The sequence below is a fragment of the Camelus dromedarius genome, chromosome 4 (genome assembly GCF_036321535.1).
Source record: "Camelus dromedarius isolate mCamDro1 chromosome 4, mCamDro1.pat, whole genome shotgun sequence".
Taxonomy (NCBI): Eukaryota; Metazoa; Chordata; class Mammalia; order Artiodactyla; family Camelidae; genus Camelus; species Camelus dromedarius.
In genome coordinates this window covers 51,012,095-51,027,218 of record NC_087439.1, presented here as the reverse complement: position 1 = coordinate 51,027,218, position 15,124 = coordinate 51,012,095, and the positions used below count along the sequence as shown (strand labels likewise).

The window sequence follows — 15,124 nt, the reverse complement described above, 5'->3', positions numbered from 1 at the left end:
GTGAGATAAGAAGTCACAGGATCAAGTCTTGAGGAACTCCAGCAAGTAGCGATCAGAGGAAAAAAAAAATCTGTATAAGAAAGTAAGAAGGAGCAAGATTTTGTAAGGTTAGCAAATGTAAGATATTTTAATGGTATTCACTTGAGGCAACTTTTTTTTTCCATTCCAACTTTCTGTCTGTCATGCTTCCTCATTTGTCAAGTGTCCTTGGAGGGGCCACAGACATTTGGGGGACTAGTTAGGGAAGAAGTCAAGTTGGGAATACATTTAGTTTGAGTCTAATAAATATTTATACGGTTTTCAATCCCTTTAGTGTAGAGTTAAGTTGTTGCTAGGCTTATGCTGTACGAATGGTTTCCCTGAATACTCTTTCACCCACTCTCCCAGCTCACTCAACATCTTGACACAAATATTCAGGGCCCGAGGTCACACACACTGTGATGTGAATGTGTTCTACAGTATGTGACCCTGGAATATGCACAGTGGAGAGGAAACAAGGGTTGAAATGTGTGAAGCCAGAAGCTGGTCTATGGAAAATTCTTTCACTCATTAGATGTGTAAACTTCAGTTTTCATAGATGCCTAGTCAAAACAATTCTCTCCTGTCCAGAGCATACTCAATAATGCAGCATGTGCAGTGATAAACACATGGTGTTTTCTTTTCTTTATTACTGTTAGGTGGGAATTATTCAAAATATAATTTATCAGAATTCCTGCATTGGTGGGATGCAGTACTACTAGTACTGCAAATAGGAGGTGAAGTTGTATGTATTATGCATCCAAACCATCAATAATGTAAAACAAATTTCGAGCAATCATGCTAGAAAAGACAATTATTTCTCTATATGTTTATAGAAAGACAATCTTAAAAGCTTATCACATGCAGAGGCAATAAAAAAAGCATGCTGTCAAAAATTTAGGAAAATTAATATAAATATACTTCTTTTAGATGTTGTAATGGCTGTGGTGTTAGTCATCTTTTAATCTATTGTAATTTCTTATCTCACTCTAATAAATATTCATCTTTATAATTAATTTTGTTTTCATAATTTTGTATTTTTTCCTTAAGGAGCTCCCTTTCCAAATGTGTAAGTTTCAGGCCTTACAAAATGTGAATTTACCCCTGGTGAGACATGAGCACATTTGAATGATCCTGTCAGATTATTTTCTTGAGATAAAATTGGAAGGACAAAGGGTCTGTTCTTTTTAAAGGCGTTTGGTACATTTCACAAAACTGTTCTTCAGAAATGCTACACCAATTCATCTCCCTCAAGAGATGCCTGTTTCCCACATTATTACTAGCTCTGGATATTTGTTTTAATTATATATTTATCAATATAGCAGAAGAAATGTGATGACTTGTTAATTTAATTTATATTTCTTTGATAATTAGTGTACTGAACATATTTTCACATAGTTCTTAGTTATTTGTGTTTCTATTTTTGTGAATTGCCTGCTTATATCTTTTGATCATTTTTATAAGTTTTTTTCTGATTGATTTGACATAATTCTTTTCCTGTTTAGGGTATTCACAATTATCACAATCATTGCAAATCATTTTTCTCCGTTTATTTTGCCTATACTTGAGATATAAATGTTCTCATTTGCAGATGTATCCAAAGTCTCTCATAAAATTTCCACATTTAGTGTTCTGGTTGGGAAGAACTTTCACAATTAAGGACAATATAAATATTTAACAACATTTCACCTATGATTTTATAGTTTATTTTTTAATCCTATCTTCAATCTCCCTGGGATTTTTTTTAAAAAGATTTTCTAATTTTTAGGATTTTTTTTCCCCAAATGGTGAACTGTTTGTCTCAACATGAGTTATTGACTAAATCCATCCTTTACTCATTGATTTGAAATGCCACTTTGGTCACATACTAAGTTGTATGTACTGATTCTGGTCTTCTGTTCCATTGTGTTGTGTGATTATTATAACTCTGTGATACTACTCTGTTTTGATCATCATAGCCTTACTCCTTGTTTCTCTTATTTCTTTTAATGTTGGTTATTGGTGTACATTTCTCACTCCATTTGAATTTTGAAATTACTTTCCTTTGTCAAATTCCAAACGTATCATCCCAGTTTTTACTAGGATAAAATTTATAGATTGATTTGGAGGGTAATTGATCTCTTTTTAATATTGACAATTTTCATTTAGAAATGTAGTATGTTTCTCCATTTTGAAAAATCTTCTTTCATATCTTTTCTTGCTTATTAAAAATTTCATAGCCAATGGAGTGGATTATATCAAATAACTTTTTAGAATATTAAAGTGATATTTTTTCTTTACAAGTTGATATAGTTTTAATAATCGATTTTACAGTATTTTACCTTAAGTTCAGTGAATAGAGATTCTTGGTCATGTCCATTATTTTTTAATATTTGGATAAATTCAATTTCTTTTTTTTGTTTTTGCATTTCTTTTTTTAATTTTTATTTTTATTGCAGTGTAGTTGATTTACAATGTTAGTTTCAGGTGTACAGTAAAGTGATTCAGTTATACATATATATAAATATATATTTTTTCTTTTCAGATTCTTTTCCATTATATGTTATTGCAAGATAAATTCAGTTTATTAATATACAAATATGCATACAGTCATCCTTCAGGATCTTTGGGGGATTGGTTCCAGGAGCCCTGTGGATACCAAAATCTGTGGTTGGTCAAGTCCCTTATCTAAAATGATGTAGTACAGTGAATACATATATTTAATCTTCTAATATTTTATTTAGGATATTTCTTACTGTTTTCATAATGAATTGGATTTCTTTTCTAAGTTTAATTTTTATGCTATTTTTATTAGGATGTGCTGTCAGAATTATTGTGTCTTCAAAAAATATTTGAGGGTTTTCTATATTTCTCTGGATTCTGGAAAATTTTGAATAGCATAGGAATTACCTTGGTCTCAAAAGTTTGAAAGAATTTGCCTATGAATCTGTCTAGACCTGGCACCCTTTTGAAAATGATTTCATTACAACTCTCTATAATTTATTTCTGTGGTGATTGTTTTACTCAAATTTTTTCATTCTTCTTGACTCAACTTTGTTAATTTATATTTTATTTGAAATTCACAAATTTCCATCAGATTTTCAAGTATATAAATTTAGAGTTGTGCAGAGAAGCCTATTATAATTCTTTTAATTCTTTTTCTGCACTGTGCTTCTTTATCACTTCTGTTTTAGTATATTCGTGGGTTTTTTCCCTCTGATTAAACTAGCTAGTAACTTATATGTTTTATTGATTTTCCCTACAAGAACCATTTCTGGAATAATTTATCAGTTTTGCTGGTTGTTTTCCCATTTACTATTTTCAGCTTTTATTTTTATTAATTCCTTCTTTCTGTTTCTTTGGGTTAGTATTTTTATTCTTTTGCTTACTCATATGAAACTTAGCCCTGAAAACAAGTAATTGAAGTATGAAGACAAATAGCACCTAAAGGAAGCAATGAGCCTATATTGCTGACAGACTGAAACTGGGTGGAAGTGGGAGGTGAGGATGGGGTCGTAAAGCATTTTGGTTTTGAAGATCGCTTCCTAGCTTGTTAGCTGGACTGTTCTAAGATACAGAATGAGAGACTTTGGCTGAACTACCAATGAACCACATAGAAAGCTTCCCCATCGCCTCTTTGGATTAATATGCCACTCTGCTAGTAAATGATTAGCCCTTCACAAAGTTCTGTCTGTTGTTAGGCCAAACTTTTAGCTGTCTCTGTGCTCAAGATTGTCCGGTAAGAACGCCCTAAATTTACTAGGTATCAGTTCTGTGATTTAGTTGCATAGACACAAATACGGATTTGATCAAGGCTTTTACATTTATAATATTCATTTTAGGGTCCTATTCCATTAATTAAATATTAATGCTCTAAGCATATTTATCATAGCCTTCTCTGTTTCTTCTCCACTGGAGAATATTGCTAGAAGTTTAAAAATAGTGTGGTTTATTATCCATGTCATTGATGTTGCATTTGGATGATAAATTATTTTTGGAAAATGAAAAAAAGATAGATAAGTGAAGAATCCCCTCTGAGTCTCATGCATTTTTCTGAATAGCAGTTTTACATTTCCTCACAATTTTTTCTTGAGATTATTACATATCTTCCATAAGCATCTATAAATGACCTAGCCATAGTCTCAAATATTAAGAGATACTGTCTGATGAATTCTAGTGAGATTTTAAAAGAATACTGTATATGGTATAAAAATGGTCACACAAAAGTAGTTTGAAAAATATCTAGTTTTTAATATGCAGAAGGTACTTATATTATCTCATGTTCTTTACAACAGGGCACACTGGGATCAGCAGTCAGTGTGTTTAAATTAATGACTTTTCTGGATGGGAAACCTGAGATTAATGAGTTCTTGACACACTGTAAGGATGAGAGGGTCTTAGCTCTTAGCTACTGTTAAAATAATCCAGAGAAGAGGAGGGATGGAAATGCTGGGTCAGAGAAGTTCATTGTTGTGGAAATAGAGGCTCAAAACCTGCTAAATTGCTGTGATGTGCTTATGCTATATATAGACTGCAATCAAAGAGAGCTTCAGAGGTTTGGAACTGGGTGATGAAATCATTAATGGTCCTTTTGGCACATAGGGCATTTTGGAGGAGGAAGCTCCTCAGGAGGAGAGGGGAATTGAAATGACAGAGTTGGTTTTGGAATGCTGAGTTTAAGGCAGTATACAGACCTCCAAGTTGAAATGTCCAGTAGGCAACTGGTGATGTGGAGCTAGAGCACAGAGAAGAGGTCCGCCCAGAGAGCCAACTGTGAGAATCGTCCCAGAGGTGACTATTGAAGACTATTGAAGGTTACTAAGAGAAAGAGACTTTGGCACCTGTTTAGTTAATGTGGTTGAATTTAGAGTTGATTCAATCTAGGACCAGGAATGCTAAAATTAGGGTATAAAACAGAGGAAACAAATGTGTTCAGAGCTCAAGTTAGTGGGTCAGGATCAGAAACTCTAAAACTTAAATCTGAAAAACAGCAGAGAGGGGCTGAGAGGAAGTGGGGTTGGGAAAATAAGAGAGTGAAGTCAGAGACAAAGGGAATTAGCAATGGACCGAAGTTCCAGAGTGAGGAGGGAGAAGCCAGTAAGCAGAAGGAAGTTTAAATATCTGGCTGTAACAAGTTTGTTGTCTTTCCTAGCTGACTCTTGTTCAAAGGTTAATTCTTACATAGCCAACCCACCTTATTTTGTAGGATTCTTAGGTTGTAAGAATAAATCAATCCTCAGAGGGAAACTGTAAAAAGAGATTAGAAAGCCAAGACTGAATCTGGAATTATAATTTAAATGGGAAAATCAGAAACACAGAAAGAGAAATAGGAGTGTATAGTGCATGGAAACCAAGGTTTTAATATCTAGCTGGTGATCAAGTGTTAAAGGCTTCAGAGAGGACTTAGAATTTTTGATGGATTTTGTGATCTGGTGATTGGAAAGTTATAGACAAGCTTCCTGTAGACTGAAGGTTGTAAGCTAGAAGACCTGGAGACAAGCAGAAGTAAGTCATACAGTGAAGATGGAAACAGTAATACCAGGAAAGGAGAACACAGTCCCCTTTGAAGGGAGAGAAGAGGAGCTGGAGAGGAGACAGAAATGATGGTGATAGAGAGGAAGGATCTTATGCAGGAGAAAGGACAGAATGAAAAACTCCAGGAAATGACTGACCTCCATGGACAAAACATACCTTTTTCCTTGGACTTGGGCAAAAGGATAGTGACCTGGATGGACTGGTATTGACATAGGTTGAGAGTAGATAAGGAAATACGTTGAAACTTTGCTTAAGCCTAAAGTTCTTTGGAATTAAAACAGAAACAAACAAACAAACAAAAACTGGTTAATAAGGTTTATACAAAAGTAACGTGTGACAAACAGGCAAGTTATAGACTGGGAGAAAATCTTTGCAAAACACTTATCTGAGAACGGGCTGGTATCCAAAATATATAAAGAACTAAAACACAGCAATAAGCAGACAACTCAATTAAAAGATGGGCAAAAGATCTGAACAGACATCTCTCCAAAGAAGGTATACAGATAGCAAATAAACATATGAAAGGATGCTTAACATCATATGTTATCAGGGAACTGCAAATTAAAACAATAATACCACAACACACATGTAAGAATAGTTGATAGCAGCTTCATTCAAAATTGCCAAAACTTGGAAGCAACTAAGGTGTCCTTTAATTGGTGAATGAGTAAACAAACTGTAGTATACCCATATAATAGAATATTATTCAGTGATAAAAAGAAATGAGCTATCAAGCCATGAAAAGACATGAAGATACCTTAAGTGGATATTGCTAAGTGAAAGAAGCCAGTAAGAGAAGGCTGCATAGAATATGATTCCAACTATATGACATTCTGGGAACAGAAAACTGTGGAGTCAGTAAAAAGATCACTGGTTGCTAGGGGTTTGGGAGGAGGGAGGGTGGAATAAGTAGACAGAGCACAAGGAATTTTTAGGTCAGTGAAACTGTTTTGTATGACATGGTAATTGTGGATATATGTCATTATACACTTGTCAAAACAGAAAGAATATATGCATCTCAACTGAACCCTAAAGTAGACTATGAATTTTAGTTAATAGTAATGGCTCACTAATTATAATAAGTGTACCACACTGATGTAGGATTTTTTTAACTTGAAGTACAATCAGTTACAGTGTGTCAATTTCTGGTGTGCAGCAGAATGTCCCAGTCATGCATATACGTACATATATTCGTTTTTATATTCTTTTTCATTAAAGGTTATTATAAGATAAGATGTTAATAATAGGGGAAACTGTGTATGTTGAGGGAGGATATATGGGAAATCTCTGTACTTCCCACTCAACTTTTCTGTAAAATTAAAACTACTCTAAAAAATAAAGTCTATTAATTAAAAAATTTTTAAGGAATGAAGTAGTGATACATGTTACAACATGGATAAACTTTGAAAACAGTATTCTAAGCGAAAGCAGCCAGCCAGACACAAAAGGCCAAATATTATGGGATTCCATTTATGTGAAATGTCGACTAGTTTAAGAACCATGAGTTAGAAAAACGAAAGCTCTAGATAAGTGAGATGGTGAAAGGAAGGATTGTGCTACTAATGAGGAAATTATGCAAATATGTTTCAAATGTAAAGGAAAACATATATATTTCTCATCAGAAGATAGCTAAGCAGAATTTTTCTGTTCATACGTTAATTAGATTAGAATTTTTCTAGCATCAGGGTGTTGATACCATGACTAAATTACTATGTAGTGTAGCTTCCTGCTTTTATACCTGTGCTTGGTAAATGGGGAGATTGTAAGGGTATTGATAGCTAGACTCAAGAATGCCTGGTTCAAACTGTTGCTCGAACTGATTTCTTACAGGAGCTCTGAGTTACAAAAACGAATGGAACAACTGGGCAGGCTGAGATATGTAGGTCAACTTGCTTATAAAAATAACCTTGACAGAGTTACATAGGTAGACATTGTTACAAAATTTCCTCATCCAGTTAAGAGGGAATAGGCCAAGTTTACTGAACCATAATATCTATTCATCTTAGACAAAGCAATCCTAGCTTGTAGGCCCATTGGACTGTATCACACAGATGACATTACTAATTATCAAGAAAGAGTCATGATTTTCAAACATGAAAGATGGTTAATATTCTTAGAATATAGAGAGTCCTTACTAAACAATAAAAACAGAGGAGTGTCCAGTGAAAAATCAAGAAAAGATAAATAGACATTAGAAAAGAAACCAGAGAAAACCAACAAATTATGAGAAGTGTTCCAAATCACTAGTAATCCAATAAATGTAAGTTAATACAAAAATGAGCACTGATTTGATCTGTCATATAGACATTTTAAAAGGATGATAATATCTAATGTTATACGAATAGGGGATTACTGTTAGTAGGAGTATAAATTGGTAGAGCTTTTTTGGAGGATAATTTGGCAGTAGCTATTAAGTTTTTTTAAATGCATATGTTCTTCAGCCTTAAAATTTTACTTCTAGGAATCTGTCCAACAGAAGTATTTTCCAGGTGCACAAAGATATATCTGTAAGGAAGTTCATGATAGTGTTATTTGTAATGGGGAAAAAACTGGAAAACAATGTGAATGTCTACTAATGGGTATATCCACTTCCTAGAGTATTCAGCAGAGATTATTAGAAAGAATTAAGTAGATCTCATTGGAAATGACATTAATAGTTTCCAAGATATACTGCCAAGTGAAAAAAAAGGTCTAGAATATACTTACGGTCTGATCCCCCTTATGTTGACCAGCACCCCTAAAACTAGATATTGTATGTATGCAGTTCATAAAGAGGACCCAGAATACACTGTAAATGCTCACAGGGGTTGTTCCTTGGGAGGGGAGTGGGTAGCAGGACAGGAAATGAAGGGGGATTTGTAGCCATTTTATTGTATGTGCTTCTATAGTGTTGGATTTTTAAAACAAAAACTAAAAATGTGTGTATTTTTAGGAGTTATTTAAATGTGTACACACATGTCAATGAATTAATATTAGTAAATCATTTAGAATATTGCTTGGAACAGAGGAAGTGCCACATACATGTGTATGAAATTAAAGAAATAAGTTTAAATATTAAGGTTTTGTTTTAAGCAAATAATCATGGGATGTACAAAGATTTAATTGCAAGGATGTTAACCCCATGATTGTTAATCTAAAGTTAGAAACAACCTAAATGTCCAGCAGTGGATGATTGACTAAGTAAATGATGTCAATCCATACAATGAGTAGGACTTTTTAATGATAATTTTAACAGCTATACTGTGGCATAAAATGGACCCATTTTATGGTAGTGGTGTTTAGTAACTTTATGAGTGGTGCAACCATCATCATAAATCACTTTTAGACCATACCTCCAAGAGGATCCCTTATCCCATTTATTGTTCATCCCGTTACCATCACTAGACCAGGCAACCACTAACCTATTTTCTTTCTCTATACATTTTCTTTTTCTGGACTTTATAGTCAGATATTTTGCATCCATAAAGATTGTTCATAATAAGTGATAGCTGGTTATAAAAAGTGAAAAAAAGCAAATGACAAAACACTACATATAGGATAAACCTGTTCGTGTTTATGTGAAGAGAGGAAGAGCATGAGGAATACTTGAATGATAGCCTCCAAAATGTTAATAGTGGTTACCTCTGAGTTGTGGTAATATAAGTACTTTTTTTTTTTTTTGGTTGAAATCTTATGACAATACAAATTATCTTAGAAAGGACCTGGCTCCTGAAATGGATTCTTTCAGGGTTTTACCTTTGATGAGTTTCTTTGAGTAAGAAGGTGAGAATTCAGAACTGCCTCTGGACACGAGAGGGTGATTATTCCAAAGTCTCGGGAGTGGGGAATGGGGTCAATTAGAGATAATGTTGTTAGCTGATGTGACTAGTACCTGTGTGATTCAAGTTCTCAGCAGGCCAGTGCCTCTAAAAAGTCCAAGAGAGTAGGCATTTGATGCAGTACGGCTGCTTGCCAGGAACTGGACTCAGCTTGTCTACTGTGGATAAACTTGGCCTCCGGTGGATATTTTAGCCAGTACTAGCTTCAGGGAGAGAGGTGAGAATAGTGGAAGTGTGCTTATTCCAATTTCTCTGGGGGGCCCAGCTTTCATACCCAGGGATGGGAGCAGAAGCACTTACATCCCCCTCCTCAGAAGGAGTAGTGGAAGAAGAGAGAACTTTTCCTTCCTTATTTTCCATCTTGCTCTCCCTCATCTTTTGTGAATAAAATTCTCCCCTCTACTCTATTCTCTTCAGTGTTAATTCTTAAAGTGGACAATTTCCAAAAGTATGTAATTGTATCATCTATTCCATGCCAATTTTTTAAAACAAAGTTTGTACTTTATGCCTCTGTATTTTTGGGAGACTTTTCTTCAAAGAAGGCACATCTCTGAGAGAAAAAGACATGCTTTAGCCAAGAGTCTAGACTTTTGTGTGAGTTGACAAGATGCATTTATAATCTGGATTCTTGAAATAAAAACCCAACCTATTATCTTTACTGAATTTGCATAGAAACAAATTATCGTGAACCAAACTATACCTCTGGAAACAGGAATTTCCTCTGGAGTCTCTAGAAGACTTCAAACTAATTTTTTACTGTTTCAAATACTCTGTTTCTGAAAAATGTGGAAAGTGTTTCATTATGTGAAAATAATGTAACTGCTTCCTGTTTTGATACCTAATTTTCCAAATTACTCTACTTGAAGAGTTTATTTAGCATTTGAATTACAACTATTAAAACATCCCCAGTTCCAAATCAGTGAGGCTTTGCCTTACAGTTAATGCCTGAGGGCAGAAGCGTCTTGAGAGCACTGATCTCAGGATCTGCACAAGAAAGGAGGTGTTGCCTGATGGTGGGGAAAACCTCTCACCCATTAATTTGGCTAACAGTAATGTGGCCCGTCCAGCTGTGTTGCCTCCAGGAGTGGGGCCCATAAAGGGGTTGGCCCCGGCCCATCACCACGAACCTCCAGTGTAGACCTCCGGTGTTCTTTAATGATGTATCATTGGACCAGCCCAAACCCTGGGGCTGGAGTAGCCTTTCTTTGTGGTCTGTAAGTCTGAAAGTGCTCAGTACCTACTGTCTTTCTTTAGGATGTTGATGGATGGTCGCAGTGCTCAGATTTTATGCTTATTAGTGGTACTTTTCATGAGCTTCCAGGGCTAAAGTGACTTTTTCACACTGTTTAATGATTTTCAATTTAACTCTCTTTCTGAGTGGGATGTTGTAAAGATTAATTAGCCAATGTTCATAAAGTGCTTTCAAGCTGAAAAGTGCTGCACAAGGGTGTACAGTCTCATTAGCTTCTTTGTCATTAAGGCCTTTTAGACCTTTTGGCATTCAGAAACTAGATGGTGAAGGCCAAATTAGTATTTTTTTTCTTGGAGGAAGAGGATTCCAGAAAGAGCAGAATTGAGCAATATATATATATATTTTTTTTTTATTAAGACGTCTTTTACACTGGAAATGAAAAAAGATATAAAAGTATTTTGTTTTTCATTATCTCTGTTTCCATACTACTTCAGCTTCTTCTTCTTCCCTCCTTTCAAAATGTATCAGACTGCTTCTCCTGCACAGTTATTTAGACATTTTGTAGATTGTCATCAGAGTATTCATAGTGGAGCTGAGTCTGGCCCCAGAGTGTTGAATTGTTGTGCCAGTGAATGACACAGTATAGATCATTCCCTTTGTAAATAAAGATCTCCTCTCAGTTTGCAATGTGTCATGAAGGGATAGTATCCTCTCCATCCACAGCAATCTTTAGTAATATATATATATCATTATTATATGTATTACATTTTATATATATATATATATATATATATATATATATATATATATATATATATATATATATATATATGTATTAGAGTTCTATGAGTCAACTAAGCATTTCATTGAAGCTGGAAAAGTACAAATTGGCCATGAAAGACATAAAAAGCTTCTTTTAAAAGCCAGACAAAGACAGATAATTTACAAAGAATTAGATTGACAGTTGACTTTTAGCAGCGTCAACTGCAAATGATAGGAAAATAATGTCTTCTAAGTACTGAGAGACATTAGCTGTTAACCTAGAATTGTACACCCAAATAAATTACCTTTTAAGATCATAAAATAAAGATATTTTTATACAGAACAAGCAAAGCATTTACCACCAATGCTAAAGAATATCCTAAAATATTGTCTTCAAAAAGTAAGTCTTCAGGAAGTAAGGAGGGAAGAAATGAAGAGGAAAAAGTTGGTAAACATGTAGATAAATCAAAATAAGCATTGGCTAATAACAATAATAACAGTAATGTTCAGTTTTCAGTAACAAAACAAGATAGAACTAGAAAAAGAATAACATGTATACCAGAAAAGTAGTGTTGAGAGTTAAAGTATTCCAAGGTCTTTATCTTACTTGTAAGGAGGCTAAAGATGGTAAATGTAGATTTTATTAAGTATGGACATAAAATTTCTAGCTGAATCTCTAAAGTAAAGGAAGTGTAATGTAGTAAAGGGGAGAATCAGTGGAATGAGAAAGTAAAATCAGTAGCAAATGGCTCAGTTAAAAAGAGAGTAAAGAAATTTAACACTGACTCTAGTAATTGTTCACAAATCTCTTACCTTACAGTTGCGAGTACTGAGTAACCGTGTTTTGGAGTTCATATATATGTATACACCTGCAGGACAAATGGAAAAATATAGTAGTTTCAATGATATATAAACACATGCTTCTGGCTTGGGATAAAATTAGTAACAGATTACACAGGACATGTGCTTCAGGAGAGGAACCTCAAATGTAGGAAACCTAAATCTTTTATAATGGACAGTAAACCTGCCTGACCTCTGCCTCAGAGAAAGACATTATCTTAATTATACTGCATAGTAAACATTTCTGCTTTTTGCTGTGTTTTGCAAGGCTGTTCACTGTATAAACACCCTTGAAAGATAATCCAGTGCCTCTGTTTGCAAGATGTGCAGAAATGTGAGAGACACATGGAGAATATCTCTCAACAACTTTGATAAGTTTGTAAAGCCTCAGTTTTCTCATCTGAAAAATGGAGTGAATTGTGTATATAGTTGTGAGGATCAAATGATACAGTACATAGAAAAGGCTTAACATCATTTCCAAGGACTTTGTCAATATAAATTAGTGTTATAAATGATTATTTCTTAAATAAGAAGTGAATATATTTATTGAATTCTTTGTTTCCTGTGGCAAACATAATATTGCTGCTCACTGATGTTTCTAATTATTAGGATCACCAAATATTAGAACTAAAAAGAACCAGAAATACTAGCCAGTGAAACCAGGCATTTTACAGATAAGGAGATAGGTTCAGAGAGGTGAAGTGACCTGTTGACTTTCACACAGAACAGCCACATAATGGACAATGGTCATCTAATTTAAAACTCAGATTCTTTTTAATGATACACAATGCTTGGAGCTCAATAAATACTGGTATTACAAATTAATTAAAGCAAGCTTATGATATATTAGGAAGCATTTCATATGTTCACTTGGTCATTTTCTTCTTCCTACTTGCTTGATCTTATACTTGGTTCCAGAAGTCAAATAAATATACTAAGGAGGGAGGGCGGGAGAAAGGAAAGAAATAAAGAAGGGAGGGAGGGAGGAAGAAAGAAGTGGAAAGTTAAGTTAAATTACCCATATCTTCTCCCTTCCACCTCTATCATAGTCACTATCTCCACAGTAGGAAAAAACCAAAACTGCAAGGAAAGTGCTGTCTGTGTATATAGGTGATGTTGAAAGTGGTTCTTTTTCTGGCAAAGGCAGGGAAGTTCTGGCAGACTATCTGGCACCTTTATGTCAACAGCTTTGTACTGGCTTATTGACATACTTCCTAAGGCATGAAGGGGAGTAATAAGGAAGGGGAAAGAGGAGATGACAGAAATAACATCTAGTTCTAGATGGCAACATGTTGTAAGGAATGATCACAAGTTGTAGAATTAGATGATCTGAGTTCCTTTGTAGGTTTGGGCACGTTACTGGATTTCCTAATCTCTCAAATGTACACAGCATTCCCCCGTGAGGAGTTGATGTGAGATTCAAATGAAGAAATGACATGAGAGTGTCAGGCACATAGCAGGTTCTCATTAAATATTAGTTTACTAATATTTGATCAGATTCAGTGAAAGAATTTATCCTGAAAAGATCTGTAAAAATCAATTCACTATTTTTTTTAACCTCTACTTAATATCAGTGTCACTGTTTGTTTCTCTCTCTTTGAAAGTGAGATCTCAGCTATCACTTCACACCTGTCAGAATGGCTATCATCAAAAAGACCACAAATAACAAATGTTGATGAGGATGTGGAGAAAGGGGAACTTTTATGCACTATTGGTGGGAATGTAAATTGATGTAGCCACTGTGGAAAACAGTATGGTGGTTTCTCAAAAAACTAAAAATTGAACTACCGTGTGACCCAGCAATTCTACTCCTGGGTATATATGTGAAAAAAAATGAAAACACTAATTCAAAAAGATACATGCACCCCAATGTTCATAGCAGCATTGTTTACAATTGCCAAGATATGGAAGCAACCTAAATGTCCACCAACAGATGAATGGATAAAGAAGATGTGATAACTATAGGAATACTACTCAGCTATAAAAAAGAATGAAAATTTTGCCATTTGCAACCACATGGATAGACTTGGAGGGTATCAAGCTAAGTGAAATAAGTCAGACAGAGAAAGAAAAATACTGTATGTTGTCATGTATATGTAGAATCTAAAAAATAAGACAAACTAGTGAATATACCAAAAAAGAAGCAGACTCACAGATCTAGAGAACAAACTAGAAGTTACCAGTGGAGAGAGGGGAGGGGAGAGGGGCAAGATAGGGGCAGAGGATTAAAAGGTACAAACTATTAGGTATAAAATAAACTACAAGGATATATTGTACAACATGGGGAAATATAGCCAATATTATATAATAACAATAAATGGAGTGTAACCCTTAAAAACTGAATCACTATGTTGTACACCTGAAACTTATATAATATTGTACATCAGCTATATCTCAGTAAAAAAGTGGGGCCTCAGCATTCCCTTCTACAGCCTTCTGAATTATTTTTAGGGACATTCAGTCAGAATTAAATATGCCCAGGTAGCCAAAGCAAGATTTTAATAGGAAAGAAGTGATAGGGATTGTGATTTAGAGGGCTTCATCTCAAGCCCTCTAAAAACCACCTCCCACTCCAGGTAATTGTGTTCTAGGTATCCTAGGAGGGTCTCATTGCTCCTGAGCAGATCTGCACCTGCTGGTTCCATCCCTCACCAGCAGTGAGCACTTGCACTGCCCTCTTCTGGGCATGGTAGGAACTGCTCGATTTTACCACTGCTGTGTACTCTTCACAAGGCATCATAGTGAATAGGGGGGTGGTGGTGTGCACGTGTATGAGAAAGAGAGACAGACACACAGACAGAGAGACACAGAGACTGACTGTCATATAAAACATGCCCACATGCTCTTGTCCCTCTATGTTAGAAAAGTCCCCAAGCAGTGTCACTTGTCACAATGTCCTACGTTGTGAAGAGTTTAAGGAAATCATTCTTTTGGTTTTTACCTGGGGCATTCTCTTCCTCTCCCTGTCTCTCTCATCAGA

At 34.9% G+C, this 15,124-nt stretch overlaps 1 protein-coding gene across 2 annotated transcripts in view; it reads left to right on the top strand.

Moving 5' to 3' along the window:
• The window catches only part of PDE11A (phosphodiesterase 11A), a 360,789-nt gene that overhangs the window by 126,635 nt on the left and 219,030 nt on the right, over window positions 1–15,124 (top strand). The window lies entirely within an intron of this gene.